At 43.4% G+C, this 13,327-nt stretch overlaps 1 long non-coding RNA gene across 1 annotated transcript in view; it reads right to left on the reverse strand.

Annotated features, from left to right (window-relative positions):
• Positions 1–13,327, reverse strand: part of LOC306976907 — a 73,321-nt gene that overhangs the window by 52,046 nt on the left and 7,948 nt on the right. The window lies entirely within an intron of this gene.

Consider the following 13,327-nt stretch of genomic DNA (forward strand, 5'->3'; position numbering starts at 1 on the left):
CCGTCCTGGGCTGTTACAGATCCTCCCTCCTCTCGAGTCGTCCGTCCTGGGCTGTTACAGATCCTCCCTCCTCTGGAGTCGTCTGTCCTGGGCGTCCCGTTCCTCTCTGTCGTGGATGAACCTCGCTGTAACTTCCTTCTGCAGAGTCTTCAGAGCCTTCTCCTCTCCCGCCAGTGCCCCCAGCTCAGCCAGCCGGATGTTCTGGGTGCAGACTTTCACAGTTAGCTCCTCGTGCGTCTTCTGAAGGCTCTGCCTGTCCAGCTGCAGGGCATTAACTCTTTCCTTGTAGTCACTGATTGCTTCTTGTAGAGGGTTCTGCTGCTGCATTATTTTCTCTAAGTACACGATCCTCTCCCTCGTGTAACCGTTTGTTTTCTTCATCGACCTCTCCTCCATTTCCAGTCTCTTGATTCTCGCTGCCAGCACCTCCTTGCGTGTGACCTTTTCCTCCAGTGCAGCGATCTGTTCGTGTAAGCGTTGGTTTTCCTCTCTCGAAGCGTCCGTGGCCTCCTGCTGCTTCTGCTCACGCGTCTCATCCACCAGGTTCAGCTTCAGAAGTTGTTTTTCATAACTTTGCTGTTCCTTGAGCAGTTGTTTGTTCTTAGCTTCGAGCCCAGCGCTGCCCTTGATCGTCGCTGTGTAACTATCGGCTTTTGCTTTGGCCTTTCTTACTTCACGCTTTATTTGAGCATTTCTTTCCTCAAGCGCGGCGGTGCTTTTCCTCAAGTCGTCGTGTTCACGGGACTTCTCCTCGTGCTTCGGTAAAAACATCATGTAGTCATCACAGACCTTCTCATTCTGCTTCAGACAGTTCTTCATTGCCTTGTTTTCTCCTTTCAGGACCTCTTGTTGTTCCCACAGCTCCGTGAGCCGGATCTCCATGTTGACGGCCTCACTCGATTTGATGATCATCTCCGTGATATTTTCCTCTATTTGTTTGTTTTCATTCTTAACCTTCTCCATGACACTTTCCAACTCTTTACACCGAACTTTGAATTCCTCTTGTTTGAGCAGGCGAGCTTTCAGCTTGGTTTCCTCAACTCTTAAAGCACTTCTACAGGCTCTCGCCGCCGCGAGCTCGTCTTGAAGTTGCTTTCCGTAAATCCTGTGCTCGTCCGACTGCCTCTCTTTGAGCTCAGTGACCTCTTTTTGTTTGGCCTCGACTTCCTGACGAATGGAGTCTCTTTCCGCTTCTACGTCGAGGCAATTTTGGGGAAGTGCTGATGTTTTGAGCACAATTCCTCTGCCGAGCTCGCCAGTTTCTTTGAGCTCAGTGACCTGTTTTTGTTTGGCGTCCAGTTCCTCTTTGTCGTGGATGAACCTCGCTGTAACTTCCTTCTGCAGAGTCTTCAGAGCCTTCTCCTCTCCCGCCAGTGCCCCCAGCTCAGCCAGCCGGATGTTCTGGGTGCAGACTTTCACAGTTAGCTCCTCGTGCGTCTTCTGAAGGCTCTGCCTGTCCAGCTGCAGGGCATTAACTCTTTCCTTGTAGTCACTGATTGCTTCTCGTAGAGGGTTCTGCTGCTGCATTATTTTCTCTAAGTACACGATCCTCTCCCTCGTGTAACCGTTTGTTTTCTTCATTGACCTCTCCTCCATTTCCAGTCTCTTGATTCTCGCTGCCAGCACCTCCTTGCGTGTGACCTTTTCCTCCAGTGCAGCGATCTGTTCGTGTAAGTGTTGGTTTTCCTCTCTCGAAGCGTCCGTGGCCTCCTGCTGCTTCTGCTCACGCGTCTCATCCACCAGGTTCAGCTTCAGAAGTTGTTTTTCATAGTTTTGCTGCTCCTTCAGCAGTTGTTTGTTCTTAGCTTCGAGCCCAGCGCTGCCCTTGATTGTCGCTGTGTAACTATCCTCTTTTGCTTTGGCCTTTCTTACTTCACGCTTTATTTGAGCATTTCTTTCCTCAAGCGCGGCGTTGCTTTTCCTCAAGTCGTCGTGTTCACGGGACTTCTCCTCGTGCTTCGGTAAAAACATCATGTAGTCATCACAGACCTTCTCATTCTGCTTCAGACAGTTCTTCATTGCCTTGTTTTCTCCTTTCAGGACCTCTTGTTGTTCCCACAGCTCCGTGAGCCGGATCTCCATGTTGACGGCGTCACTCGATTTGATGATCATCTCCGTGATATTTTCCTCTATTTGTTTGTTTTCATTCTTAACCTTCTCCATGACACTTTCCAACTCTTTACACCGAACTTTGAATTCCTCTTGTTTGAGCAGGCGAGCTTTCAGCTTGGTTTCCTCAACTCTTAAAGCACTTCTACAGGCTCTCGCCGCCGCCAGCTCGTCTTGAAGTTGCTTTCCGTAAATCCTGTGCTCGTCCGACTGCCTTTCTTTGAGCTCAGTGACCTGTTTTTGTTTGGCCTCGACTTCCTGACGAATGGACTCTCTTTCCGCTTCTAAGTCGAGGCAGTTTTGGGGAAGTGCAGACCTGTTGAGCTGAACTCCTCTGCCGAGCTCGTCAGCTTCCTTGTTCAGAGCCTTTTTCTGCTCTGTGAGGACACGTATCGCTTCTGTGAGTTTGTCCTGACTCGGGTCCATGACAGAGCGGTCGTCCTGTTTGAGTCTCAGGCTTTGATTAACCTTCTGTTTAAAGTTTATCCTGTGTTGTAGTGTTTTGACTTGTGTTTCTAGATCCGCACAGTTTGCTTGTAGTTCAGTGCTTTCCTCTGTCGCGACCGCCTGCTCTGATCGCTCGCTCTCCACACACCTCTGTGAAACATCTGTCTGTGGTTGGGGAGCGTGGCTTGGTTCTTGAGGGCGTGTGGAGGCGTGGTCTTCGGGCGTCCTCCGTTCCCATGCGTATTCTTCTTTGAGGAACGTGTCCACAGATCTGAGCCTGCGAGCTCGTTCCTCTGCGTCGCCTCCCAGTTTGTTCTGGATCGTTGAGAGGATGTTTCTGATCAACACGTGCTCCGTCTGGACACGAGCGTCGTCCTCACCTTCGGTTCTTCCGGCCATGTTCAGGTTTGAACTGTGGCTTAAGTCTCTATAACCGTTGTTTTTGAAGCGTCTTTGCTGGAGCGACGTGCGTAAAACACAGGAATCGTTCACCTCTGAGCTCAGAATGACTGATACTGAAGCTCTGAGACACACTTACAGCTGACAAGAACATGATGTCATACAATAGAACGCTGTCAGCCAATCACGTGACAGGAATCGTTTCTAAGCAACGGGCAGGCGACATGTGACCAGGTGGCGTTCACGTGACATCGCCGCATTCTAAAGAGCCGGTAACTATGGCAACTGCAGTAACTGACAAAATGCATTTATTTATTTATCTTTGTTTTTTGGCTCAAATCTCAGTCATTACTGGAGGAATCCACATGAAACAAACACTGTCACAAAGTTCATGATCTCCTCTGTCGGCACATGTGAACTCATGTCCAACTATTTGGACAACTGGCTGCTATGGGCAGAGAAGGAGAGAAGCTCATGATGTGGACCCCCTCCTCCCCTGACCTCAGCCCTATTGAGAACCTTTGGAGCCTCAACAAAAACACTTCTCTGAGGGTGGGAGGCAGTTTTTATCCAAACAGCAGCTCTGGGAGGTTATTCTAACATCCTGCAAACAAATCCAAGCAGAAACTGTCCAAAAACTCACAAGTTTAATGGATTTAAGATTTTTGAAGCTGCTCAAAGAAGCTCCTCTGGTAAAATATAACTTGACCTGTTGAGATGTTTTTGATTGAAATATCTTTTGATTTCAGTAAATATGACCTCCTAATGCTACACATTCAACAAATGACCATTTTCAGTGAATTACAAGCTTTAAAATGTATTGAAACCATGAGTTGCATAATCATTTGGAACAGTGGATTAAGAGTTTTTTTACTATATTTATTTGTGAAAGAAAACTGGGAGATTTTTTCAACCACATTTAAATGATCCTCGACCAGTTACAGACTTGAAAAGGATGCTGACTCTCATTTGAGTCGACAATTTAGAAAATCTTAGAAAAATGTCATTTGCATAATAATTTGGAACACAGTGCATATTAAGCTCATGCATGACGGCACTTCGGACCCACATTAAAGAGGGGGTGTTCTGCTTTAAAGAGTGTGTATTCTGCCTTTTTCAGTCCCATAGCACCAGTCTATCTCACTACAATGATGACAAACCTTCTGTTGGTCTGTAAATGCAGTAAATTAGAATAACTACCTTGTATAAAATGTCTCTCTCAAAATGGCTGTAGTGAATGTCTTGAAATAGGCCTCTGTCTCTTTAAGAACCTCTGAGCCTTTAGACACGCCCCCTCCACACGCTGTCTGTGGCATCAGTGGGGAGGGGGTTCTGCTGAGGAGCAGTGGTTGGTTACTCGGCTGGTGACCAAAGCTCGGAGGCGTCTCCAGGAGGTGGGGGCGTTCCTAGGAGGACTCAGGCAAACCTATCCCTAAAATGGCCGCCATCAGAGTTTTTACAGATTACTCAGAAATACGAGAATGTGCCAAGGCAACACTTCAGCCATGTTTTTAATTTGGCCAAGACACTTTCCCCTTGCCCCTGTGTGAAAGCATAACTGAGTGAGAGGTTAGTGATGTTCACACACTGACAGGAGGCGGAGCTTCAGTTCACCACCGAATATGGAGAAAACAATTAATACAGAACCAATGAAAAAGCCAGACTGAGTGTGTCTCCTCTGAGTTTCCTAAAACGTTTGTGTCGTCACTGTCGTGGTTTCAAATGTGCTTCAAACGGCCTTGTGAGAGTCTGGGTGCAACACTGCAAAAAGGACCCTCCTAAAAACAAGGAAAAAAATCTTAAAACAAGACATTTTGTTTTGTTTTAAGGAAAAAGTTCTGCCAATGGGGTCAGCATTTTTTTCTTGCTAAGAATTCTTATTTCTAGAATATTTTTCACATCATAAAACAAGAAAGAAACGCTAAATTTAATCAAATAAATAGAATTAAGCAAAATGTCCTCAGAAAATGGAATAATTTAAGGAAAACATTCTTATTTAGTGAAAATGTGTGGGATATTTTACTTAAATGTTGCTTGATTTAAGTAAAATGTTCTAAATTACTTACTTTATTACATTTTTTAGCAAAATGTTCTTCATAAATACTAATATTTAAGGAAAGTATTTCCGCGCCCGGAGACCCGCCTCCATGATGTGGAGCCAGGCTGATGGTCAGAATCACCTGCTGGAGGATTCACCTATTGTACATGTTTTTAGTGGTAGACACGGGGAGAACATGCTCCACACAGAAAGGCCCCGTCCTGGTGGGAATCGAACCCGGGACCTTCAAGCTGTGAAGCTGAGGCTCTAACCGCTGTGCCACCGAGCCGCCCACTTTAAAGAATGGAATGTTTTATCTCTCTGTGAGAAGCAGTTCTTACATTAAGAGTTGTTGATCTTAGTTTTTCTTAAAATAAGAAAAAATATTCTTTGTCAAAAACTGAAGAAGATTCAAAAAGTTTTTCTTTCTTGTTACAAGAAAAAATACCATGTTTTTAATAAATATATCTGAACAAGAAATGGCTGGATTTTATTTCCTAAAATAAGATTTTTTTTCTCAAGAAAACTTTTCTCGGCAAAACATTATTACTTTTAAGGGAAAACATAAGAACTTGTTTCTTAAAGTAAGACATTTTTTACTTAGAATCCACTTTTTGCAGTGAAAGCAGATGTTTTATTTCACTTTAGTCCATGTTGTCGCTGTCTGTAATAAGAAGCAGCCATTGAAAGGACATTTCTTACAAAAACAAATCTTTAATTGACAATCATCCATGTTAAAAATGTATTTGTGTGAAGCTGGCCCCCCCATAGTGTCCCATTCACTCCAACACGCCGCCGTTTGCTTGTTCTTCTTGTGCACATTATGAACGTTTACCCTCGTGAGTTCTTTCTGGAAGCGTCCGGCGTCTTTCCTGGTCCGTCAGGTTTACGCGCCGTCCACCTTCCCTCATACGGCTTCCGCGTGGGCCCTCCTGAAGTCGTGGATAAACTGGCTGATGACTCCGAACAGCTCCTGCGAGTCCTGGTCGGCCGCCTCTCCGAATTTCACCTTCGCAAAAGACAAGGAAAAGCAGACGCGATGAGCTGCCTGCAAATGAAGACAAACGCCACGAGTGAACGGCTCCGCCACGACCTTCAGAGTTCATTTGCCTTTGTCGTATCGCAACATTAAAAGCCTAAAAAAGACTGTTGTGTCTTTTGTGATGCGTTTGTAAAGTCATGCCCTGGGTCTAAAACAGAGGGTACAACGATGACCATGATCCTTTGCTCCGGGAATAAACATAAGAGAAGCTACTTTTACGACAACATGAAGAAGTTATAAGAGCCACTGTATAGCTTTGTCGCAAGGCCCAGAAAAAGGTCATTTTTTTTGTATAATCTTTAGTGTAAACCAGCAGGTAACGGAAATTCTGTACAACATTGAAATAAATATTACAGTGGGGGGTCCAGGGTTGTTTGCATTGGGGGTCGGAGCCAAAAGCGTTTGGGGAACTCTGGTGGAAGCCGCCATGTTGGCTTTGATGTGGACAGAGCTCGTGCTTCTCTGATTAGTTAATCCGCCTGCACTGCAAAAAGTGAATATCAAGCAATCTTGTTTTGAGCGGTTTTCACTCATTTAGACACTTTTCCTGATCGGACCCAGTTTGCTTTGCTTGTTTGAGGACATTTCAGACCAGTTCTAGGGTAAATCTTGCTTGAAATAATAAAGTAAAACTGCCAATGAGATAAGACCAGATTCTTTCCCCATTGGCAAAGAAAATGACCTGAAATAAGGACGAAATGTATCGAAACGAGTCAGAAACATCTCAGAACAAGTGAGATAATCCAGGACAAATGCCCAACAACTTCTTAACTCGTCAAAACAACTAAAATTTGGATTATTATGCTCAAATTGAGATGTTTATACTGATCTAGTTTCTCTGCGCGGCCGAAAAACCGCTTTGTTTTCGTGTAGGGACTGATTTTAGTTGGACTTCTCCAGTCCTATGTTAACTGATGGGAGAAAAGGGGCGGGAACAGTTCATGGCGGAGCCCACGCGAACCACGCAAACTTGTCTGTGATCTCGGCCCGTCTCTATAGCCTGTCCGTCCATGGGAGTGGATCTCTCCTTCTGTGGTTCTCCCCAAGGTTTCTCTTTTCTCCTGCCGGGTTTTGGAGTTTTTCCTTGCCGTGCTGGAGAGTCTAAGGACGGGGGACGCCCACGCCGCTCGTCGCCGCCTCCTATTGGACGTTATATTTGCCTGGATTCACCTGAACTTTTAATTGTCATATTTATTGCTCTGTTTTATTGCCTTAATGTTTGGTGCAGCTGTGAGGAGACTTCTGTTGTGATATTGGGCTTTACAAAACCATTAAAATTCACTCTCACAACAAACGCCCGTTTGTTGTGAGAGTGAATATGTTTCAACAGCGCTGCGAAATCCTACAGAAAGCTGGATCGTCTGGACCTTTATTTTGCGATTAGACTGCGATCTTAAACTTGACGCTCAGGTGAACTCCGTTGTGAAAAGTAGCTTCTTCCAGATTCGACAACTGTCTAAAGTAAAATCCGTTCTTTCACGGCACCACTTTTACCAGATTTTAATCCACGCCTTTATCACCAGTCGCCTGGATTATTGTAATGCTTTGTACACTGGGCTAAACCAAACTTCCCTAGCCCGACTTCAACTTGTCCAAAATGCTGCTGCACGCCTCCCATCTGTGAGCACATAACGCCTGTTTTAAAGTCCTTACATTGGCTCCCTGTCCGAAGCCGCATTGACTTTAAAATCCTCCTATTTGTTTTTAAATGCCTTCACGGCCTTGCACCTTCGTACCTGTCCCACCTTATTCAGCCTCACACTCCGGCTCAGCCTCAGGTCGGGAGACCAATCTTTGTTAGTCGTCCCGAGGTCTCAAAGGAAACTGAGGCGATCGTGCCTTTTCAGTCGCAGGCCCGTCATTGTGGAATGCTCTGCCCTCGCACCTTAGACAGGCCGAGTCACTTTCTGTTTTTAAGTCGGCTCTTAAAACTTATCTGTTTACTGTAGCTTTTAATTGAGTTAAGAATCTTTTGTATTTTATCTTTTTGCCTGTATTCCTTGTATTCTTTTTACCTTTGTGCTCTTAATTTTTACTGTGACCTTTTGCTGTTGTGTTCTGCACTTTGGTCAACTATGTTGTTTTTAAAGTGCTTTATAAATAAAGTTGGATTGGATTGGATTGGATTTTACAAAGCAAAGAGCGTTTCAATCTTCCCAGATTTCACTGCTGCTGTGGCCAAGAAGCGAGCTGCATTTGCCAAAGTCAAGAAGGAGCTTCACTCGTGTCCTGGTGTGAAATTTGGACTTTTCTATCCAGCCAGATTGCACATCACTCCTTCGAGTGGACAAACTCATACATTTGAAGACCCAACATTGGCCATGGACTTTGTGCTGAAACGTCTTAAACCCGTGGTGGTCCCAGACTCCGTCTGAGCTTAGGTAACATACCGGTTGAGGTAAACTTTTTGCTCTGTCATTATAACATATTATAATTTGGGTGTTCTCCTTGTTCTACTGGCAGAATGATGTTTTTTGGCAGGTCCACTTAATTGATATATCCAGTACTATTTTATATTTACTAATATTTATACTAATAGTTTGATGTTCTGTTTTTTGGTTTTTTGATTTGTTTCTTGGGTGATCATTTATCACTGCACTACTTTATGTCTAGATTATTGCCCTTTTTATTAAATATTATAATATATTTTTTTGTATTACCAATATTTCTTCAGACTGTAATTTTAGTGGTTTCTTTTATTTATTTATTTACTTCATCTACCTTTTATTCTTTTTTTTCTTTTTTTTATATATACCAAGGTGTCATTTGTTTTTGTTTTGTTTTTTTTACCTAATAAGGTGTGTTTGTATTTACCTTTTTTTATTTATTATTATATTTCACATTCTCTTTGGAGGGGTTTATAGTGAAATCTTCCTCCAGGGCCTTTTGTAGGCTAAGTTATGGGTGTTTTGGGGGGGAGTGGGCATCGCGCATCCCGTTTGGGGGGATGCTTCTGCGAGAGTTCAGATGTTTATGTTTGGTGTTTTTGTTTCATTTTGTTTTGTTTTTACACGCCAACCTTTCCTTTTGGTTTATTTTTTCCTTCATATTGTCGACCAATTGTTCAGGCTTGCCCCCATACAACCCTATTGTTTAAATGTAAGATGTTATGCTTTCCTCAATAGGACAGGACCTCCGCTTCACAAGCTTTAATTGCAAGGGACTAAATAACCCCATTAAACGCAGTAAAGTGCTTCATCACCTTCAGCAGCTCGGTGCTCGGGTTACTTTTTTGCAAAGAAACTCATCTTCGAAATGTAGATCATCCAAAATTGAAGAAGGGATGGGTGGGTCAGATATTTCATTCCTCCTTTTCCGGTAAAGCCAGAGGCACGGCTATTCTTCTACATAAATCTGTTCCCTTTGTTTCAGACCAGGTTATTTCTGATGCTAGCGGTAGGTACATTATTGTCACTGGGACAATCTTGGACTTCCGTGTTGCACTAGTTAATATTTACGCGCCAAACACAGACGACGAATCCTTCTTTAAGCGCTTATTCTGCTCTATACCGGATTTATCTACGCATTTTTTGATATTGGCTCGATCCTAATTTAGACTAGGGATGGGCGATACCACATTTTTTGGAATCGATACGATACCGATACTTTTGGGGTCTATTTTCTCGATACCGATACCGATACTGGTCATTTTTATACGGGTGAATGTATTTCAATCAACAGACATTTCTAAAACTGGTTATTTCATATATTTAATAGGTACATTTAAATGATATTACTTTAACTGGTTATTTATACAATGTTAATGTGAAATTAAATACATAAGCAAAGTTTAAAAGTAATACTTTAATGACAAACAGAATCTAAACCAGAATGTAATGGCTGGCTTAATTCAATCCCCTGCTCCTGTGGACTGTTTTGGCTCAGAACAAAGATGTAAATTGTCCTTTTATGTTTAAAATTGCTGCCACGCCTATTTTTTACATATGCAAATTAGTATCGATACTTTTTGCCCAATATCGATACTTAAAAAGTAGCCGTTTGGTATCGATATATTGATACTGTGGTATCGATCCGCCCATCCCTAATTTGTTTGTTTGTTTGTTTGTTTATTTGAGCAACAGATGCATACAAGTATAGTATACGTGTAACATACTATTATTATTATTATTATTATTATTCACAACATAAGAGGTTACTGCTGCTCAAAGGGAGTAGGAAGAAGTTAGTTATAACTTATAAGCCCCTCCCCCTCCTTTCAGACTTACACAACTTAAACTACTGCTCACGGCACAATCATTTTTAATGTATAATTAGGCTTTAACCATGAGATCTATGCGGCAATTCCAGACTGAGGAATTGCCTTAGTAGCGAATTAAATCAACAAAAACGGCTCCACTTAGCAAATCCCAAACAGTAAAGTAATTAGTTCATAACATTCTTGTGTTGCTCTTGCATAAGGTTGAAGGTGCACATTCTGGACATCACATAATAAATCCGGATTCATAACATACTTCTCATTATCAAGGATCAAAATAACAAAGACAATTCATAGTTCAGGAACAGAAGATTAATTACAGGAGTTTTGCAGACTTTTCCAGTATTTGCTTTCTGTACATTATTTTAAATTGTACTACAGTTGAACACATTTTTAAATCCTCTTCTAATGAGTTCCAGAGGTCGACTCCACTTCGTGTAACAGACATACTTTTTTGAGTTGTACGTCCCTAATTTAGACCGCTCCTCGGCAAAACCAGCTGCCACTTCACGTTCAGCTAAAGTTATTCAGTCTTTTATGGATGAATTCTCTGTAACTGATTCATGGCGTTTTTTCAATCCTTCTAAAAGAGAATATTCTTTTTTTTCACCTGTGCGCCGTACATTTACTCGCATTGATTTATTTCTAGTTGATAATCGATTACTTTCATCTATAACTTCATGTCGTCTCGATGCTATCGTTCTTTCTGATCATGCGCCTCTAGTAATGGACATCAAGCTAAGCATGATGACAACTGAACGTCCACCGTGGCGATTAAATGTGCGCTTATTATCAGACAATAATTTTGTGAACTTTGTCTCAGGACAAATAGATTTTTTCCTAAGCACTAATAGAACCTCAGGGGTGTCGGCTTCTCTTCTTTGGGAGTCGCTTAAAGCATATGTGAGGGGAGAAATTATTTCATATACACATTATGAGAATAAAGTGAGACAAGAAAAGCTGCGTAGTTTGAGAGAGCAAATCTTACAACTAGACAATATATATTCACTCTCACCTTCTCCGAATTTGTATAAGGATCGTGTTTCATTACAATCAGAATTTGACACAATTATGACTTACCGTAACTACTGAACTTATGCTTCAATCAGGAGCTCGGTTTTTTGAACATGGTGATGAGGCTGGTAAATTGCTGGCACACCAAATCCGACAGGTCAAAGTGTAACAACTGATCCATCGGAAATTAATTCGACCTTTAAAACATTTAACAACTTACTATGCACATCTGAATGCACTCCTTCAGGTGACGATTTTGAAACTTTTTTCTCAGGTTTAACTATTCCCACGCTCACTCAGGAAACTGCTACTAACTTATGCTGCGTTTACACATAGGCACGATGCGTTACGAATGGCATTTTTTCGTCATTCGTGACGTTCGTAACATGACTTAACGCGTCTTAATGGGATTCTTAACAGAACGCATCAGTTCGTGACATTCTCCTCCTGCGGTCGTTCCTCCTGATGTTTGGGAGCCAGTCCCTGCCACCCCTATTGCCCCCCCGCTGGAGAACCCCACTGTTGTATATTTGTCACGATTTTCCCCGCGTTTGTGGGGAAAAAAGGGACAGTAAGAAGTGCGCCTTTACCGCGGTCCCTGAATGCAGCTCCCACGCTGCCTCCACTGACCAAAACAACAGCGCGTGGCTCCAGCAGCTACACCAAGGATAAGTTAAGGCTTATTTACAAACTTAGACACGTAAAACAAGCGGCGGTGGGCGCGGGGCAGGTGAAGACACGCGCCTGTGTTTGTGGATTATAAAGTTTTTCCAGCTGGAGCTGAGACTGACCAGACGAGTGAGAATCATGGATAAAGAGGTTTAAGAGCAGCAAGTTCTATGACGGATCCTCAGAAGATCGAGTGCACAGTGAGTGTAGTGTTTTTATGTGTATTCTGTGGAGTAAAGTCAGCCAAAATTGTGCGGCTGTTTCACGGACTTGTCTGACATGAAGCACGTGCGTTTGTTGATGCGTTTGCCCGTGTTACACGTTGACAGGAGCGGGGTTGAACTGGTGTGACTGTCCCACAAAATGAAAAACTATTGCTATTCTTCAGTATATGGACAGGCCTGAGCTGGTCTATTTGCTTTTTGTTTAACCCGATTTTGCGAGAGCCCAACGAGTCAGGGAGAGCACGGCGGAGCGAGACGTCCCTGCTCCGCCTCCAACCCGGTGTGCTCGGCAGCGATCTTGTCCACATTCGCCCAATTCTTGACAGATTTTTGACAGAACGCGACAATTCCCAATAACTCGCAGCAGCTCGCAGCAGAACGCAACAGCGCGCAGCAGCTCGCAGCAGCTCGCAGCAGTGCGGGACGCATATTCGTGACCGTGCGTAATAATTCGTGCCATTAATCGTAACACGCAGCAACAGGTCGCAACAGTTCGTGGCGGCGCGTGAAACCTCTGCCCCGAATCACTCACATTCGTGATCCTCGGCCACGAATGTGGATTCGTGGCATTCGTGACTTGTCGTCGTTATGTGTAAACGCAGCATTAGGCAAACCAATTGCTCTTGTTGAACTCAATTCTGCAATACGGTCTCTTCAGGGTTTTATAAAACTCCTGAAGTCGTGGATAAACTGGCTGATGACTCCGAACAGCTCCTGCGAGTCCTGGTCGGCCGCCTCTCCGAATTTCACCTTCGCAAAAGACAAGGAGAAGCACACGCGATGAGCTGCCTGCAAATGAAGACAAACGCCACGAGTGAACGGCTCCGTCACGACCTTCGGAGTTCATTTGCCTTTGTCGTATCGCAACATTAAAAGCCTAAAAAAGACTGTTGTGTCTTTTATGATGCGTTTGTAAGGTTATGCCCTGGGTCTAAAACGGAGGGTACAACGATGACCATGATCCTTTGCTCCGGGAAGAAACATAAGAGAAGCTACTTTTACGACAACATGAAGAAGTTGTAAGAGCCACTATATAGCTTTGTCGCAAGGCCCAGAAAATGGTCAGTTCTTTTGTATAATCTTTAGTGTAAACCAGCAGGTAACGGAAATTCTGTACAACATTGAAATAAATATTACAGTGGGGGGTCCAGGGTTGTTTGCATTGGAGG

The sequence above is a fragment of the Gobius niger genome (genome assembly GCF_951799975.1).
Source record: "Gobius niger genome assembly, chromosome: 17".
Classification (NCBI taxonomy): domain Eukaryota; kingdom Metazoa; phylum Chordata; class Actinopteri; order Gobiiformes; family Gobiidae; genus Gobius; species Gobius niger.